Below are 27204 nucleotides of genomic sequence, written 5' to 3' on the forward strand. Positions count from 1 at the left end.
TTCTGAAATCTCCCTGCTGCGCTTGTTGAGGGGACGGGGCCCCTGCATACATCATTTTTTCACTTTCCTCTGAGCCTTCAACATCAAAATTCAACATCATCTTAACACTTTTAGCCTTCGTGCTGTTGGGGAAAAGATCTGCACCAGCTTTTGTTTTGACAAGTGTGATAAAGTTCTTTATTTTCATGTCATAGAGATTATCAGTGGCAGTCAGCTTCAATAGTTGTGAACATTCTGGATGAATATTGTTTAAGAATGTTGTTATGAAAATCTGATCATTTCCTCCTTCAGGCATGCATGCCTCATTAGTCCAGCAGTGTGTGAAACGTTTCATAAAAACTAGAATGGATTCATCTGGCTTTTGCTTACACATGGTTACTGCATTTAAATCAATTTTATCTCTAGACATTGTGAGCAGAAATTTCTTTAGATTTTGAAAAAAGGCTGTGATTATGTCATCGTTTATCCACAAAAACGAGGTGGTGTTGGCTGCTTGGTCATTTTTAGGGTCTAGTTCCTCTACTTCTTCAATAAGCTGAGATTCAGTCACACCTGGAATTCGTTGACATAATATATATCTATAGTCAGGCCCACCCAAGTGGTGGTATCTGGTACTTCTCTGTAATGCAGAAACAAAGGCTGTAGGATTTTTTAGAGGATCGGGAAGTTCTTTAATGGTTGCTGCTAACTCTGAAATTTTAGGGGGTTGAATGCAACACATGTCCCCTATTATCATGAACGGGAGGGAGGTGCTGACGTCATTAAATTGTGATCCCTGCTTTTCTTTATAACGGGTGTTTTTGTGGGGGCCCTCTTGAGTTTTTTCCTCTTTTCTCTGCTTTAAGTAGTTCCTTATTCAATTTCTGGTGTTAGTTATTGCTTTTGGCACAGTCAAACCATTCGCTACTCTAGTGTGGCGCTGAACATGATTATCTATGACGGAAACTGCTTGCTGCAGTTCAGCTTCCGTACGTTCAGTTAAAGGATCTTTCATGATTTCCTCACACTCTGTCATTAACTGTTTTGTTTGCTTTTTATGTTCCTGTAACTCTCTTTCTCGTTCAGTGTATTCTCGTTCCTGTCTTTGATCTAGGTTAAACCAGTCATCTTCTTCTGATTTAGGTGTCATTTCAGTGCCTTCCTCACTCTTTTGGGATTCTGCTGTTATATCAGGATATACGCGCTGGTGACGTGCAGCCGCCGCAGCAGCTATTAATTCTGTTTTTTCATCATAAGGCGGCGGAGCCGTAGGTTGAACAGATGGGCATATAAGGCTAGTTTTTTCTGCAGTGGATTTACTAGAGCCTACACTGGCTTGATTTAAAGCATTTACGTCTGGCTCGGGTCCCTTTTTCCATAGCGGTAGCATGCGATTGATCACATCACGACATTCTATCATATATTTTTTACAGGACTTTTTTAATCAGCCTACTTTCCTTATCACAAATAGTATTTAACATTTCTACTGACCTGTTTTCTGGCGATAATCGTTCGGGATAGGGCTCCGGAAATACATTAGGATGCATTAAACTTATAGTTCTTAAGTTCGAGACGAAATCAGTCACGTAAGCACTTCCGCATGTTCTGGATACGTAATCATGGAAGTCTTCATTGATTCGCGAGCGTGGGTTAAACATAACCGGAAGTGGGAGTCGTACTGAGCCGCTATTTTTATATTTTATTTTTTTCGGTTTTACAGTTAATTTTGATTTTTTATCGGACCCGTCTAAGGTCTTTGAATTATTCTGACCCATGGTCAGTGATTTCCAGAGGGGTTTAGACGCTTTGAAGGATTTAAGTTAGTTTTTATTTTTGCTGTGGCACACCTGAGGTTACTTGATTTTTTGCTAGCAATTTTATCTTTTTAGTGAGCAACTTCTCACTTTTTAACGAGCAACTTCTCGTTTTATGACCCCAGGCAACTTCCTGTGTCCTTTCTGCTGGTGAGCAACTTCTTAGTTTATGACAGCAGGCAACTTCCTGTGTCCTTTCTGCTTTTATTTACAAAACAACAGGCAACTTCCTGTGTTTCTATGTGGGCCACTAACGAAGGCTCCTCAGCGTATCCCACTTGTTACTATGTGGGCCACTGAAGAAGGCCTCGTCAGCGTATCCCGTTTCTATGTGGATCACTGAGAAAGGCATAACACAGTCTTATAAAATAAAAGACGAGTGCCTACCTTCGTCAGTATCCCACTTCTGACACCAAAATTGAAGGAAACTGTTTCCAGGGCCTACTCCGTGGATCGGCTTCCTCCGAGGCGTGGACGTCTATCAGCAGAGAATGTACCTTCACCTATCAGCAGAGAATGTCCCTTAGTCTGTAACACAGTCAAATATATTCTCAAGTAATATTCAAGCATGCCATTCAGCGTGTTAGTACGAGCTCGGGAGCAGCTTGGGAGAACAAGAAAACAGAGACTGCTTCAGGTTGTCTTCCCAAATTGACTCAACTTTATTCACAAGTACAACAGTTTATATAGAGGGTAAAATTCATGAGACAGCAGATTATCAGTTTAAACCAGTACAGACCAAGATAAGGCAGCGTCTTCCTGCCCATGGGTGAAGAAGCATCCTTTGTGTAGTGTATCAGTTCAGCTACAATTGTGATTATCTCAGCGACATATTTTCAAGGCACAAAACAAAGAGTTCTTTCATTAGTGAAATCTGAAACAAACCATTTGGCCTTCAACAGGCGTCTAAAAGATTAAGAAACTAATGTAGCTGAGGGAGTGATCTCTGTGGTATTTCAACCTTGTACCAGCCTGTGATTCTCACACATCAATTCTTGGGTCAAAGAGAAAAATAACTAAAACAAAGGGGCCTTATTGAATGACAGAGTTTTCCTGCATAATGTCACTATAAAACAATATCCAGTAAATGCTAACCGTAGTGCTAAAATACCTAACACCTGTCTAACATGTAAAGGCAACTCATTCCACAATTTTGGTGCTGCCACAGCAAACGCCCGATCCCCTCTGAGCTTACGATTTGTCCTGGGCACGCTCAGGAGGAGCTGGTCTGCCGACCTGAGGGACCGGGAAGTTATGTATGGATGAAGACGCTCAGAGAGATACAGAGGGGCAGCATTTGACAAACACTTAAAGACAAATAAAAGCAGCTTAAAATGGATCCTAAAATGCACGGGCAGCCAATGAAGTGAATATAAAACTGGGGATTCCTGTAGGGATTAGAACAGCAGGAAATCAACACGCAGTGAATTAGGTTTCTTATACTAAAAAGGTTCAAGCTTGCCTGTAACTGGACACACTTTCCTGACAAAGGCTGTCACATTATGTTTGTATAAAGACCGAAAGCAAAGAGGATGACCGAACAGATGTAAGTCACTTTACTTTTCAGGTTTATAACAGAGTCCGCCCGAGCTCAATGAATGTGTTCATATATTAAATCATTTGAAAATGTCATTTAAATGTTCACATTTTTGCGTTTTAAGCTGGTCCAGACTGATTCTCTTGATTCAAAATCAACTAAATTCTTTAGATTTTTTTTATTGAAATGAACTGTTGTTTGCTGTTGTTGTTACTGTGATTGTTGTAAACGAGTTGCACCACCGTAACTCGACCGCAAATGTCAATGCGCTCTTCTTGGAGGTTTCGTGTGTTTGGAGCCCTACACCTGATTGCGGTATTTCCCATGGACACTGGAAGGCATCAGCAGCCCGGTGTTGGGAAAACGGGGAGCGGAGATGAAGATGGAGGTGGGAGGGGCCTGACATGACTGACGTCAGCGACTGTGTGGAGGAGTATAGGCTGTGCTGTCAGCCCAGTGTCAGTCTGATGAAGATTGGCATGCAGGTAAGCTGTCATTCATTTTCAATGTCAGTGCATGGGAGCAGGGCTTCAGCACTCCAGCGTCCTTTTTCCCCCTTTCCCCCCCTTCATTACAAAAGGCAGGACATTATTCATACAGTCAGACAGCCAGCCAGGCCAGAGTGAGGGAGAGAGAGATAGGGAGGGAAAGAGAGACAGAGAGAGAGTGAGGGAGGGAGAAAGAAAAAAAAAAAGAGAGAGCGAGAGACTGAGGGAAGGGAGGGGGCCTAGAGGAGGGGGTGAAAAAAGAGAGAGGGAAAGGAGAGGAGAAGCATTTTTGTGCTGGACTCAAAGACCAGTGGATTTTTTTTTCCTTTGCTTGATGCGGCATTTGGATTTTTGAAATTGTCGCGGTAATGTTTGTGATGCGGTTATCTCAGATTTTTTTTTAAATGTATAAAGCGGATGTTTTAGTGCAAATGTAATAGTTTAAAGAGAATAAAAGCAGTAAAGCGTGCAGGAAGCTGGCGTTCTGTTTGCTTTGATTTCTTTGTCAAAAAGCTTCGGAACGCCTCATCCCATTCTAATTAATCGCAAATTAACACTTCATTTTACGGCGTGTCTGTAACGTGCAAAAGGCGTGTTGTGTTGTAATGTAATGCAATTTTCTTGATGTTGAAGTTTCGTTGTTGCGCTGTTAAAAAGGCTTTTATTTTGACTGACCGAGTTAGGTGAGGTGTAAATGGGGGGTGTCATGTAGCACACTTGCAATTTGATGTAATTCACTGAATTTTATTATTATTTTTCTTAATGCTCGTGAGTTTTGCGTGTGTAATTATTTTGGTTTGCAGGAAAAATAGATGGTTGCATGTTTTTCAATCTCAAACTGAAAAAAGTGAACTATAGTTACCTTTAAAATTACATTTTTTTTGCTGATGACTTACAAAAGTACCCAAGCTTTTCAGTGAAATTAGTGTAGCAGCAGTATTTTAAAGTAAAACAAACAATATATAAAGCTAAAATATTACATGTAGTAATTTAAGTTGTCCTCATATAGGGGCATGTTTGACTTCTTATTTTCTCAATCAATGTTTGACTGAAGTGAGCTCTAAAGTTTACACTCAGCCTACCCAGCCCTGCAAAAACCTCCCTAGTCTGAACACTGGCCCTCTTTGTGTGCCGCTCACCACTTTCTATTTCAGATGACTTGTTTATTCCACAATTGCTTGAATGACGGTTTTGCTCACCGTAGAGCTTGTTTGACTGGCACAAAACACTGTCTGCGAGACAGCTAGTTTTCAGCACTGCTAGCCTGTATGATTTGACTTACATCCTTGAGTTAGAGAGGCCCAGATTTGCTGGTCTTTTGCTCTGTCTTAGTAGTTTTTTTGAGTCAAATTCAGCCAACTCCTGTGTCCCTTTGGGCAGTATTTCATATAGGCAGGCGCAGATTTGATAAACACATGTGACTTAAAAACAGAAACGCTTTTCTTGATATAAAATTTAAACTGACAACTGACACAGTTGTTTTCTCTCAGTGGTAAAATGCTCTGGCTATACAAAGCTAACTGAGGGCCTAATAACTAAGGCCATAGTGTGAACATCAAGAGTACATTAGCTTAATTAAATATGCCTGAACCATTTGTTTACTAATCATCTGCTTCCCTGAGAAATCACGATGGCGATTTGGACCACTTTAGGTCCCTTTGTCAGACACATTCACCAGGTGCAAAATGCTGAGCATGAAATCCCACGAGGGGCTAAATTTGCACCCACTGTGAAAGTAAACACTTTGTAAGATACTGCTGTTGTTCTGTGAATTGCTGTTAAAAGAGCAAGAGAAGCCCTTTTACCTTTTACACCGTTCAAATCACCCTTTGTCAGTAGATGATTTACCTGCGAATGGATCGAGACGGCGTACACAAATACGCAAGCACACGAGTTGATACGCATCACTAGTCACCCTCAGAGATGTTTGTTCTTTGTTGTTATGTACCCCACGCAGCTCTACATATTGTCAAAAGGCGATAATGCCAATTTAGTTTATCCACCAAACCCTGCTGAGATCTTAATTGATGATTTGTGTCATTGGACAAGCAGCCCAGGGGCACATTTAGGGCTGCACAATACTCCGGCACCATTTGCATATTCCCATTCTTACTATATGGGTAAATTACATGATGAGATGTGATGCTGTGCATTCCTACAGCTTTTTGGGGGATAATCACTAATAAAGTGAGTCAGTCACACTAAATGAAGGAAGTAAACAGAGCGAGGAGAGCATATGTTACAAACCAATTTAAGCATTTATGTATGGCCATAAAGCAATTGAGGAAATTAAACCATGAGCGAATGTCTTGTCATTTTCTTCGCCTTTGCTGCTAATTCCTCCCTGCATGGTGCCAGTGGAATCATTTTTGGAGACAGTCTTTTTCCTTTCTTTCTCTTTTTTTCACAGGGTTTCTTGTAAGACTAATAGGGCTTACTTTGCAGGAGTCTTTTTTCTAGCAATCAAATTGTGAAATATCTAATTTGTTGTTTTTTTTGAGGGCCCGGCTTTTTAAAATCAGGCTGGAAAAACAGCGGATGTTTTGAATTATTCATAGGGTTTTAGTCTGCTGGGTATCCTCAGCGAAGTGAATATAGCTCCTGTTCTGGCCCATGAGCAAAGTGATGTAGTCTAGTTTTCTCATGTTCGATAGCACGGCAGTTCTTTAGACAATTGTGTTGCGCTGCATGTTTTGGTCCTGTCTGGGCCCTCGTAGGTCATGCCCACTAAGCCTGCTTGATCCCTATTGCTCTCAGGAGGAGGCAGAGACCTTTTTATATCGTCAGATAGCACAGGTTAAAGACAGCCCTTGCATGCTTACCCATGCTCATTCCGCAGCCAGTGCTGTGCTGGCACGGCTCTAAGTAAGCCACCGGGGAGTGGGCTTCGGAGAGAGATGGATTGGCTTGATTTATGCTTCAAGAGGAACAGCAGGCAAATTTAGCGATTCTCCATATAGTGTCAACATTACAGACTTTGTTTCTGGAAAGACATAAACAAACTATAATGAATAGGCATGTTGATTAGAACTGTAATTTAATTTAAAAAGGGAATCAGGCAGTAACGGCATACAGTACTGCTGAAATGTATTTTAATCTAAACGCTCAACAATGAAAAGAGTGTGAGGCAGAAAAAGCGATTAAAACATTTTACTTTAATAACAATAAATAAATGATGTAGTCTGAATAGTGGTATATAACCCCATAGTAATCAATAACATTTTGACATTTATATGTAATTTAACATTTTTGCCCCATAATTGCATCTGAGCACAATTGTAGTTATTTTCATTTTTATTAAAATAGCAAACAGCAGTACATTTAGCTGGTTCCTCCCCAGTGCCAGTTGGTGATCGGTATAACAACAGACATCCTCTTAGTGCCTTAGCAATGAGTGTTTCCAGATGTATGTCTTGTAGAATTTACAAATAACTGCAATGCAAAAGCAAACATTAAGGAAGCATTTTTAAGATAAAGTTAGTGAGAAAATGTGAATTAATATATATTTGATACCATTTACACTTCATAGTCACTTTTTTAAGGCAGTCATTACATTACTTACAAGTCTTGATGTAAAACAGTATTCCTAATGACTATTTAAATGCATAGATTGTTTTGTTTCGTTTATTTTTTTAAAATATGAACTAAAAGTGATTCCATTGCACATGAGCATGTGGAGGATTACATACTTGTCTACACGACACAGGCTACTCTTTTTTTCTTGTGTTGTTTTACTCCACAAAATGTTATTACAATGTTCTCTCAGTATAGCACTGCTCATCTCCAGCTGGAAAAAAGTAAGAAAAATCCATGTCTGCCTCCAGACTGCTATTCACTGAATGATAGTGTGTAGCACATTCAGTTTACCCTGCAGATCGTTCTTAAACTTTTAGAAATACTCTTCTTCACATAACAATCACAGATGTGTGCTTGAACAGTGAACACGACAGCATGGAAGGAGTCAAATAAGGGCTTTAGTCATTAGATAATGATTTTAGCATCAGTTCTCTGATTGCATTCCTTTTTTCAGACAGAGGAAATGAAAGCCCAGCAGGGACACATTCCCTAAAATGAGTCAAAGTTGTGGCTTAGAATGGAAAGTCCAATACAGCTTAGTTTTTCCACCAGCAGCAGGATGCATGTGCATTGTTTACTGGGGGTGAAAAGTATTTCAAAGATTCTTCAGAAACAGGCTGCGGCCTCTCTCTCACGTCGTCAGTATTCAGTAGTGTTAATATCAGCTGCTTTTGATGTCATTATTTTTGCAGTGAAAACAATTAAAACATAATATTTTTAGACATTGGTGCTTACTATTCAAAGATCAAGCGTGCAATCAAATTAGCTACAGCACATTATATATTCTGCATTTGAAGACCTTTAGCAAGACTCTGAACCTCATTGTGCCTTTGCTTCTTATCTCTGGTGGAATGTAGATAATCCGAATAAATGAGTAGAGCTTCTCACAGAGAAATATGAATCCTGCCAGCAAATCCTGAATTTATTATATTTCAGAGTCCTGGTAACAGCTGAGCTGGGTGAGGTTCAAAATATTTGATTTGAATTCAACAGTAGATCACAGCAGAGTAAATCCGACCAAGTACTATGTGGCTGCATATTGAGAATGAATACATGAATAAATGCATTGGCCAAAATGCTGTTGCCACTTTTGGGAATTTCACACACTGCAATATTCTATAAAACATATTTAAGTTTCCTCAGAACTGTTACTTATTTTGATGAAGCCATCTTCACACCATGCACTGATACAGAGGCAGGAGCTTCAATTAGCTTAATGCAACTATATTGATGTCGCTTCAAAAATTGCTGTTTTTATTGAAACTCCAGCGTCTTTTTACTGCAGGTACAGCTCCAGCTGGTTTTCGGCACTGCAGTGCAGTTGCCATTAAGAAAAGCGTTGTCTCCTCTATGTGATGCAGATCTGCTTTTATTAGTTTTACAACCAGGTACACAAGAATTCAGGCTGTTTCTGTGAGCACTAAGCTATCTCAGATCACTGTTGTTGTTTGTTTGTTTGTTTGTTTTACAGCTAAATTAATATACAGATGAAAAAAAAACCCAACACATTGAGATACAAGGCAATAGGCAAGAAGATGAGGAAATTAGCCTTTTTGAAATGGTGGTTGATGATCTTTAGATATCAGCTTCCTTTGATTGTTGGCACAGCAGCTCATTGAAGTCTGCTGCGCTGTGAATAGAAATACACCAACGCTAAAGCTGTGACCTCCAAATGGCTATTTACTGGAGTACACTTCCATTTTCCACAGTCCTCTCCAAAGATATTATTCAAGTGTGTTGCTCTTTCTGCCACTCATCTGAATGTTTCAGCCTACTGCACTCTAGGACACCATTGATCTGAAGGACAATATTTTCACTCAGTCTATAGCTGTTCCTTTATTCTTGGCATTAGAGTTGAACAAAAGCAGTCGTCTCTTGAAATCCATTTGTATACTTTGCTGTTAATCTCTAAGAGGTCTTTGAAGGCACCCGGGGAAATTCTTGTTAATGCACAAGTCGTTAGTTAAAACTGTGACTTATCAGCAGACTAGTAAGACTAGTAAAGACATTATGCAGTGGCAAGGACACAATGATTTGTCCCAGTGCTTTTTAGTAGTCGTTCTTATTAGCTGCAAATGACTTCCTTTACATAGTCCAGTACCCTGCTATAAAAGTGCCATGATTTTATGACAGTACAGGCTTGAGTCGAGGCGCATTTCATTTTCCACAGGAAGGCTATATCTGTCACAGTGTTTCACAAGACTTGTCACTCCTAAAATGTGAAAGGAGCACTACACTCTTTCATTCCTGTATTATATTTCACTAAACATCAGCCATCTTGGATGTCGAACTGCTGCTAAATTTCAGCAGCTTTTTCATCCAAAGGGATGCTAATGGTAAAGTAGAAATAACATTTTATATATATAACTACACGGTAACCTAACAAAATGGCCAGTCCCCTAGCAACTACATTCATAAAATGCATTATGTTAAATTATTAATTATTAACTATTAACTATATACATATGAGTGAAATACTGCATTCTGTCATCAACACTATACATGCTAATATTGACTGGTTTTGTAGACAGACATGTCTGATATAGGTGTTCTGTCATTCATTTTTTTTTTCTATTCCAGGATTGCAGTGATTCATCCAGTAACTTGAATAATTCGACTATTAAAAAAAATCCTCTATGAAAATTCTTTGCTTCATGCTTTGTTTAATCCAAGGCTCTGTAGCATTTAGTTGTCACCACGGAAATAGTTGTTTCTTATTAAAAACTTTACTAGAAACAGTCAGCAGGAGTCCGTGATCAAACCACATCTTTAGCAAGCTCCAATATCTATACGATATTTAAATGAGCTTGCTGAAGGCCGACTACAGGCGTCATGCTTTCTATTGTAGTGATACCAGCAGCAAGCAGGGGTGTACTAAACCATATTTAAGGCTTTTACATCATTTTTTTCATATTTAAAGTAAACAAAAATATCTTAAAATATAGAATTAAAAGTGGTTCTTCACAGGCTGATAAAAATGTACCTGTGCCAGTAATACTCTGAGCCTGTGACCTATTATTGTTAGGGTGGACACAGAATTGTTATTAAGATTAATCATCAGAGCCTCTGTTTTCAGTAACACACACACACACACACACACACACACACACACACACACACACACACACACACACACGAACGAACATCAAAAAGATGCAACATAGAACTCTGTTTGCCTCGTACTAATGTAAGAAAGCTCTCCAAGGAGAAAGCGCAAAGGCAGTTTTATTTTATGCCTTAGTTTAGATTTCATGTAGACCTTATTTTCTTTGACATTACCGCACTTACGATCATTTATTTATTTTTGCATTTAAGAAAGTTAACAGCTTACATAAAGACAATGAAAGGCTTTAGTTTTTTGACAGATGTTGTATGCAGATAAACTATTAAAAACCTTAAAATTTTTAAAATGGAAACCACTGAGAACATATCCGATTACTCGATTCACCTATGGAATAATCAACAGAATATCCAGTTGTTAAAATAATAATAATAAGATAATAATAAGCTGCAGCCCAACTGTTATCCGTCTTCAACAAGCAAAAAACAAAAAAACAAAAACCCCACAAAACCAAGTGTCCATCTCATCGGTCAATTCACCATTTCCCCCCACCAGCATCAGACCATATTTCAAATAAAACTTGTTTCCATCCTCTGCTCTTGTGCTTCTTTTTTCCAAGTCTAACAATAGCCGGCTGTAACGTCCTGTAATTGGTGAAAGGCTGAAACATCAAAAGAAAAATAATAAATCATGGATGAGTTTGATTTGGGAGCCACCAACATTTGACCATGATCCACTTCTCAGTCCACTGAGGTCTCACACTTCATTTTTGGTTGATATCAACGTGGAAATTCTCAAAGTCGGGACTAAACAAGTTGGGTGTGGAAATAATTAACCGAGTCTTATTAGTCAGAGTGTTAGATATGGGGGAAATGTGTAGATGTAAAAACCTGTCTCACTTTAAAAAAAGACCAAGTATTTGTTTTTTAACTCACCCTCACTTAGCCTCAATTCTGATGCATTGGGACAACTCTTTAGCGTTCAGCTTTCAACATGGAAAACAATAAAAACCTACAAAAATCTGTGTTAGGTGGGGCGATGGATGACATAATTACACACCCTCTAAAGAGAAGAAAACAGCCAGACAGGAGTTCTCCTGGGAAACTCTTCTGTTCTCCTGGTTTTGCACTTTTGTTTTTAACTCCACATTCTTTCTTTTTCTGTTTGGTTGGGTTTAGGCACCAAAATAGCTTTTTCGGTTATAGAAGGAAAAACCACAGTTTGAATAAAAGTACATAGTTTTACAATGCTAAACACACATTACTGCATTAAGCACTTCCTTGATTACCACTGTCCAGTGACAATGACAAAACATGAGTTTTCAGCTCATAAGAGTAATCTCCTTTCCATGATAAAATATTCATTTTGGTGGTTATGTTTTGGAGAAAAACATGCAGATTAGAAAGATCGGGTTTTTGCGAACTTATCAAAGAGTCCAAGAATAACTTGGAAAGGACAAGTCTATTTATTAATGTGGAAACCTGCATCTTTCCTAATCTGAACCAGAGCTTTTGGGACCTAAACCCCACCACACTTGGGAACCAATATGATAGATCTAGAGTCAAATTGTCCTTTACACACCCCAAGCATTTACAACAGCCTTATTCTAAAATTGCATATTGAAAACATGTTGGTGAACTTATTCCTGGCAGTATATTGAAAATGATGTCTAAGAGATGATCAATGATTTAGTGAAGTCAACCAAGAACAGTCTATTCATACTCCTGTTGAACTTTAACTTAAGGCAGCAGTTAAAACTGGCTTTATGGTCCATACGTCTTTCTTGTTTTATTTGGACCAAAGAATGACCTGTTTTTAGAGAGCTGAAGTAATCTTCTTTTTCACTGCAAGCTTGTAATAACATGGATTAATGCCCCTAAAAAATATCCATCAAAAAATCCATGAAAATGTTTTCCAAACATCAGCTGTTCATATGAAATGCATGATATGCAGTAGCTTCCGTCTTAGCCGTATCCATCGTCCTTGCTCTCTCCTTTCCTCACTTCATTGCATTTAGAACATTATGACTTTGCTGAGTGTGTAAGGAAACATGAGCACCACTGACATTAACCTCCAGTTTAAAGTGACAGAGCACACAGAGAGCCAGTCCCTTTGTTCAGACCTGCGTGTAGTTGAAACAGGGCGGGATCGACACTGATGGAAATGGAAATTGAGCTGATTTGAAAAACCTGTCGAAATTGATGCAGTATTGTTTTTAAAAGCTGTCTTCTGGATGGTTCTGGACTCGTGTTTGGCCTGAAGCTTGGACTCTGCAAATAATTATGAGTCAGCTACAGGAGTCCACAGGAGACTTGGTCCGGGACACGGTTGACGGTTGATGAGTGTGACCATGACGTGTGCACTTCTGAGTCACTTTCAGTTGGGTTTTAGTTTGAGGTCAGAGACAATAGTCCTCCTTTACATAGCACAAATTTTGCAATTAGCACCTGTTTTAAAATTTCTCTTTTTCCCCCATTTAATTATCGTTCCCGTATCTCATTATTTTGGCCTGCAGCAGTGACTCAGTCAAGTTTGGTTCTCATTTAAAGACATTACGAGCAACCGTAAAACATTTCTTTCTCTGTCTGTGTGAGCATGCCGACACATTAATCCACATTCAGCACCGTTTCCAGGCTGCCACATTCCGTTACATAAAAGTTTAATTCATAAGAAGATTTGAGCCAAAACAGTCACAGAGAAACAAAATTACTGCTGAGTCTCTGTTTCCTGTGATTTGTGGTGGCAGGCACATAATTTGTCAAAGAAAGCTGTGCTGTGTTAAGTGTGTTTGTACAGTGGTGCGGGCTAACCGCATGCCAGCTCTGATTTTAGAAGTGGTAATATTTAATGACTCTACAACACCCGTCTGATTTGTGAGTACTTGACTCTGAGCACCACTCCTTCCTTTTGGTGTCCTTTCTGATTTGCTACTGCCGATGAAAACCAAGACATTTAGTTGCATTGCCTTTCAAGTCTTAATGTAAACATGTCAGATTTATGGAGTTTGCTGGGGGGGGTGAGCGTGTGCAATTATAACAGAAACATCACTGTAAGTGGATATATCAGCAGCTGAAGAAAATTCTGGTCTACTGCAGTTTTACTTTTTCATTTTGGTCAATGAAATGCCTGCTAAAAAATAAGACTTTAAATCACGAAAATATCCCTTAAACATTATCTGGGAGTGTAGACATGATTTCACATGTTAAATCCAGTACTAAGTAGAAAAAAAGAAAAACAGACCGAACCCCCTTTTTCTCTACCGAGACTTCTTTCCACTACAAAGAATAATTACTTTTCCCAACTCCCGTGCCATAATTGGTTACTACTCTTTTATCTTATCTATGTGCGCATAATTATCACAGTCATCATATTAGATTATTTCATGCATAATAAATGAACTCAAACTGTGTGGGTAATTAGCATGTTAGGATATGTGCCACGATAAGAGGTTCGCTCTCTCAAAGAGGCTATTGTTCAAGACATTCCTGAAAAGTGAGAAATGCAGAAAGAACTAGAAATATTGGATGATCACTCTATAAAGTGTCTATTTATTTTCTCTGTGTGTGTTTGCACTCACATCTCGGGTACATTTCTCATAAGAAGTAATGTTATCTTGGACTCCAGGTTTCACACAGAGTAGTTAATATGCGTAAGATGCAAAAAGACATGGCAGGAAAATGGAGACTACTGTAAATGCTTGACTTTGGCAGCAGTCTGCTGTACAGATCTTGTTCAGTCCAAAGGACAGATGTGCAGCACTTCAGTCAAGCTTTCAGTAAGTAGGTTATAGTGTGCTGTTAATATAATAGGCATTTAATATTTCTTAAACTTCTTGACATTTTCAGAATATTTGTAGGTTGTCTTCAAACAAGCTTCCATTATAATACAACATTACTTATCCTGCCTTTTACAAATAAATGAAAGTCAGTTAAAGGCTAACTAAAAAATAACATTGTGATACAGCTGTTAGTCATGAACAACAGCAACTCTTTCAATTGAAATAAGTAAACCTGCTGCTGGATGCATCCTAGTTTAATGCTGCCTGCTTGGAAACAGTTCAGCTATTATTTAATAAGGGGAGCCAATCAGGACGGCAGTTTGAATTGCCTATAAAGACACTGGGATTTGTGAAAATGCAATAGCTACAAATTTTACTACTCAATTAAAGTCCAATTTTCAAAAAGTGTTATTAAAATGCAGTGTCTGTCATGTAAATAAACAGAGAAAAAAACGTGAACTTAAAATACAGGTGATGTCACTACTCTGCAGAGAAACCATCATCGAGCCTAAATTTAGACTGTTTCGTTTACGGTATTAAAATAGTTTTATGTATTTAAATGCAGGAAGCATGCAGCTACATTAATTCAAAAAGTTTAATGTGTCAGTATGTGCTCATAAATCAGTATTTCAAGGCTGAAAGTGACATTGTGGATACTTTCAGGTACATACTTTGTCCTGCAATATTTTTGGCACTAACACCTGTCACTGATAAGTGCCTAAAACCTGCAATACACCGTAATAAGGAGTTATATTTTGCCATAGCAAAAATAAAAAGCCATATCCATATTGTGCCCAGTGGCTTTATTTGACCCCTCCCCTCCCCCGATAACAAAAATCCCAAAAAAAAGAAGAAAGGCAAACAAACAAAATCCTGAAAGTTTCAGAGTTTGTACAATTAAAATCAGCGTGTCTTCTGCTATCAGATATAATTAACTCTGTAATAAAATGTTGTGTGTGCATGTGTCGGGCTGTGGGTGTGGGTGGTGCAACATGCAATGTTTCCAATACCTAGCTGAGAAAAAATTTCCCACCTATTTTCCACGTAGACATTCATAAAACCCACACTATTATACATTATTATATTTCTAAATGAAAATAACATTAGAATCTGACAAACTCCACTGAGATCAATCCAGACAGAGAAGTTTTCAGCCTAAGAGGTGAAAAAGCACCTCAGAGGAGTTCATAGGAAAGAGCACTTTCCTATGAAAGCGACTAAAAAAAAATTGAGTAAAAGAATGAAAAATGACACATAGTCACGCACCCACACAGCTCTCCCACGCACTATGTGACTTCATAAAGGTTCATCTCCAAAGAGTGATGATGGTTTTGTGCTAAAAGTGAGTTATAAACAGCTGTGGAACTGGCGTCGTCTGGAGACGGTACAGAGTCAAGTGTGTTTCTGTATGTCTGGGCTCGAGTCTGGGAGAAGAAAGACAGCTATCCAGATCCCCCTCCCCCTGGCTGCTCTCATCTGGTCAAGGTCTCCATACCGCTCTGCTGTATCTATGCCTGGATCCCTGCTGGCACTGCCTTGGCATTGCTGTAATGTTAGTGTGGTGTAAATGGGAATTTGAAATCTGATAGTGCTGATTGTGGATGAAATTTGTTTTTTTAGTTTAAAGAGCTTTTCAGAGGGGATAAGTAATTTCGACAGCCTCACTGAAATCATCAGTGTTTCATTAGTGCTCTGTGCTCACACCTAAAGATTGCTGTATGTGACATTGTTTTTAAATGTGATTAGTACCACACATCTGAACTTTAACACTAGTCTTGTACCAGGACTGTAAGGGGATTCTCCAAATGGTTCAAATGGAGACCGTGTCTCAGTCTTTATCTTTTTAGAACAAGTTCAGCAACAACAGTCTCATAGACTCATAAGGCTCCTGTTAAGTGATTTATCATTTGGATTTGGTGGCACAGAAGTTTTTAAAAATGTCTCTCTGGCCTGGTTGGGGAAGCATTAAGTAGCCAGAGCAAGTCCTGTAGTTTATCCAAGATGTATGAAAACCCAACCATTCTGGTTGGTAGCAATAACTGAGTTAATGCCTCCAATAATGAGCCTTTAGCTCTAATAACTGAAGCCTGCAGTATGCCTCTTTCAACTCGCCATTATGTCTAAAACAATAATTGCACAGATTCAGACCACACCACTGCTAATCCAATTGGCCTCATTATGGAAGACTTTTTTTCTAGATTGCAATGTTTCCTCTGAAAAAAACTTCTTGTTAGGAAAAAGCCTTTTAGATAGGTTTTTCTGCAATAGGTCAATCATTTCTGTTCCATGTTATTACCTGTTATATAGTAACAACAAAAACAGTCTTACCAAGATGTTCCTTATGTTGTAAGGGACAGACCCTACAGTGATACAGAGAAAACTACCAAAATTTAGACAAGCCCTTATGAGCAAGAACTTAGTGACAGTGGAAAGGAAAAAAAACTTCCCTTTTTTAAACAGGAAGAAACCTTCAACAGCACCAGGCTCAGAGAGGGGCAGCCATCTGCTGCAACTGGTTGGGAATTAGGACAGGGGACACGACAAAAGACATACTAGAGACAGAGATTACTAATAATGAATGATTAAATAAAGTATAAAAACGCAGTGAAAACAAACAAGTGAAGAAGAAACACTCATGGGAAGCCTCTGGCAGCCTAGGGTTACCTGATCCAGCCCTAGGCTTTTTCAACAAGAAAGGTTTTAAGGCTAATCTTAAAAGTAGCAAGGGTGTCTGTCTCCCAAATCCAAACTGGGAGCTGTTTTGACAGAATAGGGGCCTAAAAACTGAAAGCTCTGCCTCCTATTCTACCTTTGTAAATAAATATCCTAGGAGCCGTAGACAAGCCAGCAGTCTAAGCGTGAAGTGCTTTATTGGAGTGATATGGTACTGTAAGGTCCTTAAGATAAGACGGTGGCTGATTATCCAATACCTTGTATGGGAGGAGTAGGAGCTGAAATTTGATTCTGAAATGAACAGGGAAGAGAACCCAGTATTAGAGAAAAATGCTCCCTCTTAAAGCATTTGGATCAACTGAAGGTTTTCCGTCAGAGAACTCATGTTGGAAATGATATATTCACCAAAGGATAGAATTTGGAATATTTAAAATTCTTTCATGCTGCAAAATTCATCTTCAGGTTTACTCACTCCTCATTCCCATTTGGAAATTGACAGCTAAGGTTGCTTTGCAATATCATCTTGAAGTCTATTTATGCCCACTGTTAAGGCACAGGAAGCCTCTGCAGAACGATAGGTGTCGCCACTTAGACAATACTGCCATGTAAGTGATGTTATAGGAAGAGAAAAACTCAAAACTGTAAGCAAAGACTTTGCCAAGTGTTTTTTTGTTGTTGTTGTTGCAAAGTCTTGTGGCGCAACACGCCAGGTTACAAAAATCAAGAGCTACACAACTGGGCAAGGTGACATGATGTGACATCAAAACTGGCATGTGACACCTGGGACACTGGGCTTGCATACAAACAGAATAAAATCATGTGGGTCTCCTGGATCCTGGATCTCCTGCTAGCTGATGACGACAAGACTGCAGTCTTTGTTCACAAACAACACAAAAACTTGTTGTGAGTTGCTTTTTACAGATTTTGCCAAACTAAGTTCAGTGCCTGGCTGCCAGTCTCTTATAGATCTAGTGGTAACCTAGATAAGTCTTCTTATCTAGCTATTATGAAAAATATCAAACTTTTCTGTTAGAACATTTGTAACACGTCCATCCATCCATCCTTACCTATATTTGGCACTCCACCCTTTTTCTGCTGAGAACCATGGACTCAGACTTGAAGGTGCTAATTTTCATTTCTGTTACTTCACTCTCAGCTGTAAACCACTTCAGTGTGAGGCCACAGTCTAATAAATTCAGCAGAACCACATCATCCACAAAAAGCAAAGACGTGATCCTGCAGCCACCAAGGTGGAAGCCTTAAACCACTTGGCATTAATAAAAATTGTAAATAGAATCAGTGACAGAGGGCAGCCCTGGTGAAGTCCGGCATCTACTGGGAATGAATCTGACTTATTGCTGGAAATGTGGACGTGGAACACGTGATTTTACCTGTGGTTGCTTTCGTTCTTGTTTTTTTTCCCCATTTGTTCAGAGCAAAGTTGACCAATGGGCCACTCTCAAAAAGAGACGCGTGGTTAAGCTTCTCAGAAAGGATTGGCTGCAGCGTAGTGTCAGTTGGACTGTGAAGGTGAGACCCACCATGACAGGAGATGAGGGATGACTTACACCTGCCTTCTTGATGCCCTCTTCAAAACAGGCCTGCTTATCTTTCCAGGATATGAGAGTGTGTTTGTACAAGCTAGGGCTGGGAAATTGAGAAAGCGGTTTACTGTTTTGAGGTTTTCTTATAAGTCTTTTGTGTGAATCTCTCAATCTCAGTGAATGGCATGCTACTGTTCTTCTTCTCCCCCGTGGTCAGTGGTATTTATAAACCATCACCAGCCGACATTTACAGACAGAGAAGCACCTTCAAGACACTATTTTCTGTACTGGGAAAAGGACAGAAAGTACTTTGTATTTAACTACCTGGATATGGAGCTGGATTGTGGTGGTGGCGAAGGGGGGGGGGGGGGGGGGGGGGGGTTAAGTGGTGCATCTCTAATGTGTGGAAAAACATTGTGGAGGCTACAGAGAGAACCAGGGTGTCAGTAAATTCTGCAGCCTCAGTCCACAGGAATGTCATGAATTATTATTAGGAGCTGTGCACTCTGAACAAACAACTGAAGCAGACATTCAGTGTGCCAGTGAAAGAGTTAACTTTCTTCCTTTGGACTCTCACCAGGAGGGAAGAGTCAGAAAGAAAAAAGAAAGGTTAGTTTGCTTCAGACACTGATGGGGAATTCCTCTCTGTCTGTTCTGCCTTTGCCGCCTCTGCCAAGTCCATTGTGCTTCTGCCTTCCCGAGCTGTTTCATGCTCAGACAATGAAAGAGTGTTTAAATTTGCAGCAAAAAAAAGTGTTACCTTTATTCCTACTATGGCCTCATTATTTATATAATGGGCAGACACTGGCTGTTTAAATTCAGAGAGAATGAGTCTGCTGTAACCGAAGCTTTCTTTGTGCTTCCTTCATCCATCTTCTTTAATGTACATATGGGAAGCACTTTTTTCTGTCTGAGAGACATTGAAAGATTATGTGCAAAATTTACTACTGCTATACAGCACCAGGCTGAGGAGATTATCAACATTCTTCACTACATTTATGACTTTGTCATCAGCGTGTACTGTAGTGTATAAATTTCATTCTACCACATGACTCTGACATTTTATACAAGATGGACATTAAAATAACAGATCATGTCTTCATGCTTTATATCATTTATGTGCAAGATGTGAAAATCTGTAATCTGTAAGTCATTTTATGATGTATTATTAGCAACAAATTTAAAAGTACCTTTTAATATTTTAGTTCTATTTTGTGCCACCAAAACAGCCCTAAGGCATGGGCCTGGGACCTCTGTGCGTGCCCTGTAGTGTCTGGAACTGTGATGCTGGCAGTGGATCCTGTGAGCGCTGTGGATTGGGCATATTCCAGCAAACCTCTTGATCAAATGTGCTTGTTGAGAAGCTGGGTGAAAGTATTGAGCACTTGTATTGGTCCAATACACCCAATAACATGCATTTTGATGCTGTGTAAGGGCAACTGCCATCGGGCAGTATCCAAGTTGCCCCGGATGCATCCAATGGAGTGTGAATGTTAGAAAGTGCTTACGCGTAAATAAGTGTTGTATGAATGTGTGTGTCACTGGTTGAGATTATAGTAAGAAAGTGCTTTGAATGCTCAACTGACTAGAAAGGTACTACACGAGCACCTTTCTAGTCCCTAACATAGGTTTAAGCAGTAAAACCTACCTTTATATGTTTGGGAAAGGATATGAGTAACAGCAGCCAAAGGTTTTCAAGCAGAACACTGATTGTAGTTTCATAAAAAGATAATCAGAAATCAGTGATGTTCGTACTGCAGTTCATCACTTCATCTGACAATGAATGTACCCATATAAAATAATGTAAATTGTGGTCACTGGCTGTTTAATCCATTCAGTCTTCCCATTCAGTGCTTTGTACTTACCACAGAACACAGCAGTTCCATTGATTTATCACAGAGGCCACATCTTAAAGATGTGATTCATTTCACTGACTTACATGTACATCAGTTAGGAGTTTTCAAAATATATATTTTTCAAAATATATCTAAACTTGTGCAGTCACATTATAGAGATACCTCTGCAGGATATTGCATAATATGAGCCAAGACAACTTCTTTTAACTGGCCTGCTGTCTGTCTGGATTGTTTGATTCATTTTTGTGAGAATCAAGGCAGGATTCCACCTGGGAAATCCCTCTTGTGTCTCCTCTCTGTGTGTTAGATCTGACAGTCTGACAGCTGGAATGAAGTGAAAACACATCCTTTATGTTTTCAGTGTGTTTTTACCTGTGTGTTTGCCTCAAAAGATAATGCATGTAAATCTTGATATACATTTTGCATAACAGATGCACTTTGGTGCCTTGGGATATAAACTTTTTTGGGCAAGTTTTGAATTGGACATAAATGTATTCTCAAGTAAAAATATTTATCCCAGTACATGGAGGCAAGGCCAAGTAATATCATGGTATTAAAAAAAATAAAAACATTTTTGCCTTCCTTTTGACGTCTCGTACATAAGCAAAGAGTAAAGATATAGTCAGTTTCATTATATTCTCAACTAGACAAGCAGATGTGTGACGTAGGTCGAGAGAACAGTGGTATTAACTTTTGATACCTATAATGACAGTTGATAAGAGGCGTTTTACTAGTATCGTTTCTTAAAGGCAAGTTTCTCAAATTCAATACAGAAATTAATATTATGTTTTTCAGGGCAGTCACTTTTATCATATTCATCTTGTGATGAAGCAGTTTTATTCTGAAGTTGTCTGGTCTCTTCAGAGATGACTGGCACCAATCCATAGGGCACGACAGCTCAGTGAATAGTTTGGTGATAAGAAGAATTAAAAATGATGCCCCTTTTATAGAAACACCTTTAAATGAAGCACCAGCAGCACACCCTCGTGCTGCTGTGCAGTTTTTCAAATGTTTAATTACTTCTCAGCTTCCTTTAGCATCAGTGGTACTTTAATAAAACTTGTAGCTTTGGACTCCCAGATAGCTAACCCCAGTTAGCTGTACCCCTGCTACTCCACTAACCTGTTCATGTTTCAAATTGAATTTACCCTCTCATGAGACACCTGCCAAGCTAAAAACTCTAGTCTGTGAAACATAACACTAGAGACTTGAGCAGCCATAGTTGATTCTGTTCCTGGGGTCATAGTAGCCCCCCTTGAAGGAAATATAAAACTGCCAACTAAGAATAAATTAGATTTTGCAAGACTGGAATTCACTTTAGCAGTAAAGCACCTGTTTGCATTAATTTTGAAATTACTTAAGTCACTCAAATTATTACTGATTAATACTGAAACTGACAAAGTATGTAATTTTGATTTAAAAAATACCAGACTCATCCTCTCCATTCAGAACAGTAGTGACATGCTTAGCTGCATGTTTTTCTTAAACCACTGGCTGTGTCATGTTCAAAAAATTTATGTGGTCTTTTTTAGGAGAAATGGCATCAATTCCACTTTACATGGAGCAGCTCTCTTTTCTAGTAATCTCATCAAATTATTGAGCCCCCAAAGTGTGATTATTCAGAGTTGGGCACACAAAGCAGAGCTACACACATATATACTATGAGTCTTCTAAAAAAGAAAGCTCCAGATCAAAGTCCTTGGTATAACTCACAAATGGACACCTTAAAGCAGATAACCTTTAGCTGAAGAGGAGGAGATAGTGTTTCACTAATTTAGAAAACCTTTGTCTGGCTTGCAAAAATAGTTTTGTGCTCTATAAAAAAAAGCCTTCTGTAAAGCTGGGACATCTTCCAATTCATCACTGATAGAAGAAAAAAGAATAATCCCAGGTTTCTTTTCAGTACTGTAGCCAGGTTAACAAATATGGAGGACCACAAGAGCCATGCGCATGGAAATAAAGAATTCTGTGCTTAAATAATGAGTTGTAGAATAAATTCTGCATTTGTAAATTCATTTTTGAATTCCAATTTAGTAAACTGATTTTTAAAATGCTTTTTAAAAACTTCATTTCAAAACCCTTTTTCGAATTGCACTTTAATAAAGTGATTTTCACAATGCTTTTTAAAATGGCGATTCCACTCCTCATTTCAAAATCCATTTCCCTTTCCTGTTCGCTCAGGGATTAACTTTTGGATTAGCTGTTGGATTAACAACTTCATTTTAAAAATCCTGCAGCTATTCAAATTAGCCACACCGTGGGATGTAGTGAGTGAAAATGTGATGTCGACATATGTGGACGCCAGGTCCTAGGAGGTTAAAGCAGGAACTGCACACGCTAGTTTAAAGGCTGTAGGCTGCAGCCGTTGCTCTAACACTGTGTAAATGTAACAGGGCTCAGTGCTGGTTCTAATAGTCTGAGCTGCTTCCAGCTTTATTTGTGAAGAGCACAGCAGTTTACAAAACATGTAGCCAGCTCGTACAGATGTGACGTAAAATTTTCATAAGCTAAGATGACCTTAAAATAACGTGGCGACGTGCGGTGATGCTATCGTTAGCCATGTTAGCACGTTACCTTCAACAGGTGGTCAGACTGAATAAACAGGCACTCAGTCAGAGGTTGCGCTGTTTGTTTTGCTGCAGGGTCTTCACATATCCGTGTCAAGTCGAGTGTAAATCCTGAGGCTGAACGGCCTTTGTAAAAGCACACACGCTACTTAGCAGGGCGAAGCTATGAGCTAGAAAAATCCAGACAGACAGCCTGTGTCTGTCCAACCAATCAGAGAGCTCCTTACAGCCCACGGTGTGGCTAATTTGAATAGTCGCAGGATTTTTAAAATGAAGTTGTTAATCCAACTGCTAATCCAACAGCTAATCCAAAACTTTTAAAACAGCTGATATTTATTTAAACTCTCTCTGATTGTTCTGTTCAGTAATTACTTCCTTCAAACCATCAATGTGTCTATTACACTCAGTTCCTTCTAGACTGCTGAAAGAAGTCATACCATTAGTAGTCAATCTATCTCTGTTAACGGGTGGAATGGAAATTGCGATGGACCCAACCACATAGTTCACTTTACACACTTTTATTTCCCGGTTGTTGGCTCTTTTTCAGCTGCCATCCACACACAACACAACAACAACCCAGTCAGGACCCAGTTAATCATTCTAAGCCGGTGAGACGTGATCGCTGATGCCTCTCAGGTGAGTCCGCCTCCCCCGCAGCGGTGCCACAGCCCATGCCCTGCCACAACAGATTACATGCTTTTAAGATGGTGGTATTAAACTATTACTTAAAAAGCCTTTACTTTACCCTCCTGTCTTAGCGATTTATAGACTAATCTCCAACCTTCCTGTTATTTCAGAAATTCTTAAAAGACTAGTTGTAAAAAAGCTAACTGACCATCTGCAGAGGAATAGCTTATTTGAATAATTTCAGTCAAGTTTCAGAGCTCATTATCAAAACAGACAGCTGCTAATGACAGTCTTATGGTTTCTGACAGTGGATCTCTGTGCATTTCATGTTAAACCTCACCTAAGTGCAGTGATTTGATATTGTTAACCATAATATTTAATTACAAAGCAGAACACCATATTAAAGGAATTATGGTTTGAATCATATCTATGTAAAAGAATAACGGATTTGTTCGTGTAAATGTGAAGGCTTCTTCGCACACAGAAGTTCGTCACAGAGTTCCACAAGGTTCTGTGCTGGGACCACTGCTATTTACATTATACCTGATCACCTTTCATTGCTATGCAGATGATACCCTGCTTTACAGTGCTTCTGGAAAGTATTCACAGGTCAAATTGTTCCACATTTTTACTATGTTACAGCTTTATTCCAAAAATTAATTAAATTCATTTTCACCTGAAAATTCTAGATACAATATGATAACAAACTGGGTAATTATTTTTAAACTTTGACTTAAACTCTGCTCTTTTTTTCTTTTTTTTTTCTTGTTATGAGATTTTCCTTTCCACTGTCGCCAACTGCATGGTCATAGGGGATTATTTCATTGTTGGAGTTTTCTCTCAAATATTTTAAGGTCTTTACCTTACAGTGTAAAGTGCTGTGAGGCAACAGTTGTTGCGATTTGGTGCTCTATAAATCAAATTGCATTGAATTGAACTGAAATTGGACAATCTCTTTTTATTCCACTAGTCTATAGATGATCTTTTCTCTCTTCTCGATGCTGCTCTCATTAACTAGAAAGGACTCTGGAAGTTTTTTCACTGAAAGGCCAGACTGTAGGAAATTAGACGGGTCTCTTTTTGTTTGCTCAGTCCATCCTGACTCATCACTGTGGGTATTTTTAGCTGTAAATTCCGGTTTGGCTTTCCCCACACCGTTCACAAGGCCTATCATATTCTTTGAGACAGAGAGGAATAATCAATGTCAAATATCAGCCGAATGACGATTAGTGGTGTACATACAAAGTTAAAAAACCTTGTGTTTCACAGTGTAGCAGCTGGATAACATGCTCACATCAGTGTGCGAATAGGCTGCCTGTGCTGTGTTTTGTCTGGCACAGCTGCCTGTATCTGCTGCATGCTCATTAAATGCTGGGCTTAAATCCGTGGTGACGCCATGCCAGCTCCGGTTACTCCCTCGGGAATACCTACTATTGTCATTCACTGGCCAGATTAAAGCTATAAAACTAAACTCTAACTAACTGTTGAATATATGTGAAGGAACAATGAGTGTATTTAAGTAATAAAGATGTCCTCCATTGGTAAACCTCAAGTAGAACTGGGGCTGGTTCTTGACTCTGCGCAATACTTTAATCTCCCCATACAATCAGATTCCTCACTGTTGAGGAGGCCAAGTGACCTGATATCCTGTTTGTCAGGAGAACAGAAATATTTCTGATTGTTGCACATCCTGCCGGTTAGCGATCTGTGGCAAATACAGCTGCCGGGCATGAAGACATATTTAGCCTCTATTGTATGAGTTTGGACACAGTCATGCTCTGTACTGAGCTTATCTTTAACGCAGAGGAATGTTTTTGAAATGAGATGTTGCTGGCTTGTCAATATGTGTGGGAGATTCTTGTAAGTTTTGTACATATGAGCTGCTAGAATTGTCGTGCAAAATTAATTATTTCCTTTTATCCTTTTATGTGCCCCTGAATCTCTGTGCACCAAAAATGCTGTCTGTGTTTTATTGAAATGAAATTATGCCATAATGTCACTTTTGCTATTAGCACCGAGAGTCTGTGCATGCCAATTGATCCTGCTGTTGTCATAGCAACATGAACCACTAAACCTCTGCGCAGCTGTTGTTATGAAAGCCCTCGAACAGCTGGGGGGCTATAGCTGTGGAGGGATTGTGGGAAACAGGTCTTTTGGTCCTCCCTTCACACCTTGACCCCAGAACCTACTAGCAAACGGAGGGGGATTTAGATATCTTAAAGATGCCCATCTGGAATTTTTTTGCTCCCTGTACAGAGATTCCATATGATTAGAGATAAAGTTTAGTCAAGAAGTTGTGAATATTCACTCATTCCTGTGGCTACCCAAAACCTGCTTTGCCATGAAAGCGAACAGTGAAAATTGAATGAACCAAATGAGGCTACATTCTCTCCCAGGGTTTGCCTGATGCATTGGAGCATATCCCATTATTGATATGAGCAAATGTTGTACACAGTGCAACAATAAAGCAATCATTTTACAAGGAGCACAACTTGTCCAGGGAGTAGCACTCTGTGAGCCCCACTCCTTCAGTCATAATAAACCCTGAAATGTGAACCAACAGCAAAGACTCATCCTCCCACTATTTGATTTAATGCAGAGCTGACTGGGGTGGTGTGAACCTATCACTACATCGAATACTACCTTTTTGTAACTCGTTCAGCATTACAATGCTTTTGCACATAGACTCTTTTGAAAGCAAGGCAGAATCTTTACATATTTACAGTAATTGTACTCCATATTTATCTTTTTGGACTCTGCTAGACTAGCTTTGCATGATTCCCAGTTCAAAATAATCCTTATTTCATCTGATTAAATTTGCGAAAAGGGCCCTTTAAGTTCTTTTTGGTTGCCCCTTACAAACAGAAATTGTAAACAGGTGCAATCTAAATTTCATTCTGGCTTTGAGTTGGTTATTGGGAATATCAGTTATAATGGATAAAGGGGAATGGTGAGAATTCTAGTGCTTTGGATATTTAATATTTTATACGTTCCTTTTAAATATACATTTAAAACACATCCTATTAAAAAATAGGATGTGTTGCTGCACTTTCCTTGCAAAATTGCGACAAGCCTGTTGGAAATTCTTAAAATGAGAGCTATCACTTCTCACTCATTGAAAAAAACATCAAAAAATGAACATAGCCAACATGATGTAACCAACTGGTTTCTGGACAAAACCTCAGCATTAACAATTTGTCCCCTACTATATGATTAATGACTAATCCACAGACACACATTATGGAGTAGCTAAGTAGTAGTAGTAGTATTAGTAGCTATCCTTAATCCTAAAAAAACACCTTGAAACAAATGACCCCCCCCCCCCCCCCCCAAAAAAAAGAGACAACAACAAAAACAAAACAAAACTGCTGATTAGTACTAAAGGTACTAAAAGTACTAAAAGTGCTCCGAAAAGTATATACAGCGCAAACACATTCAGGTGAAATTCAGTAACATGAATTAGCAGAGGTGGGGCCTAGCTATTGGCTGCCGCTGCTCCACATGTCAAACCAACTTTAAGCTTCAGCTGTATATAATGATTTTTACTGGTGTAAATTTTGGAATTTTAACATAGGAGTCTGTTGGGATTAACTTGCCTTTGGACCCAAGCTTAAATTGCCCTGAGAGGAAGAGGAACAACAATTTTTGGCTGTTCGGTGTTGCTTCGTTTTCACTTTGCTGCTTGGTTTACATGCCTGGACAGC

General features: G+C 39.1%; 1 protein-coding gene across 2 annotated transcripts in view; it reads left to right on the forward strand.

The window, feature by feature from the left end:
- The first annotated feature begins 3760 nt into the window (after positions 1-3760).
- The window catches only part of pknox2 (pbx/knotted 1 homeobox 2), a 106193-nt gene continuing 82749 nt past the window's right edge, over positions 3761-27204 (forward strand). The window contains exons 1-2 of one of the 2 annotated variants that reach the window (XM_080867429.1): positions 3799-3815; positions 23421-23509. The gene's annotated coding sequence lies outside the window, so the exon portion shown is untranslated. Of the gene's footprint in view, positions 3816-23420; positions 23510-27204 lie in introns of both variants that reach the window. The other variant, XM_080867430.1, reaches the window with a different exon arrangement.

This window comes from Rhamphochromis sp. 'chilingali', assembly GCF_963969265.1.
Source record: "Rhamphochromis sp. 'chilingali' genome assembly, chromosome: 19".
NCBI classification, from domain to species: domain Eukaryota; kingdom Metazoa; phylum Chordata; class Actinopteri; order Cichliformes; family Cichlidae; genus Rhamphochromis; species Rhamphochromis sp. 'chilingali'.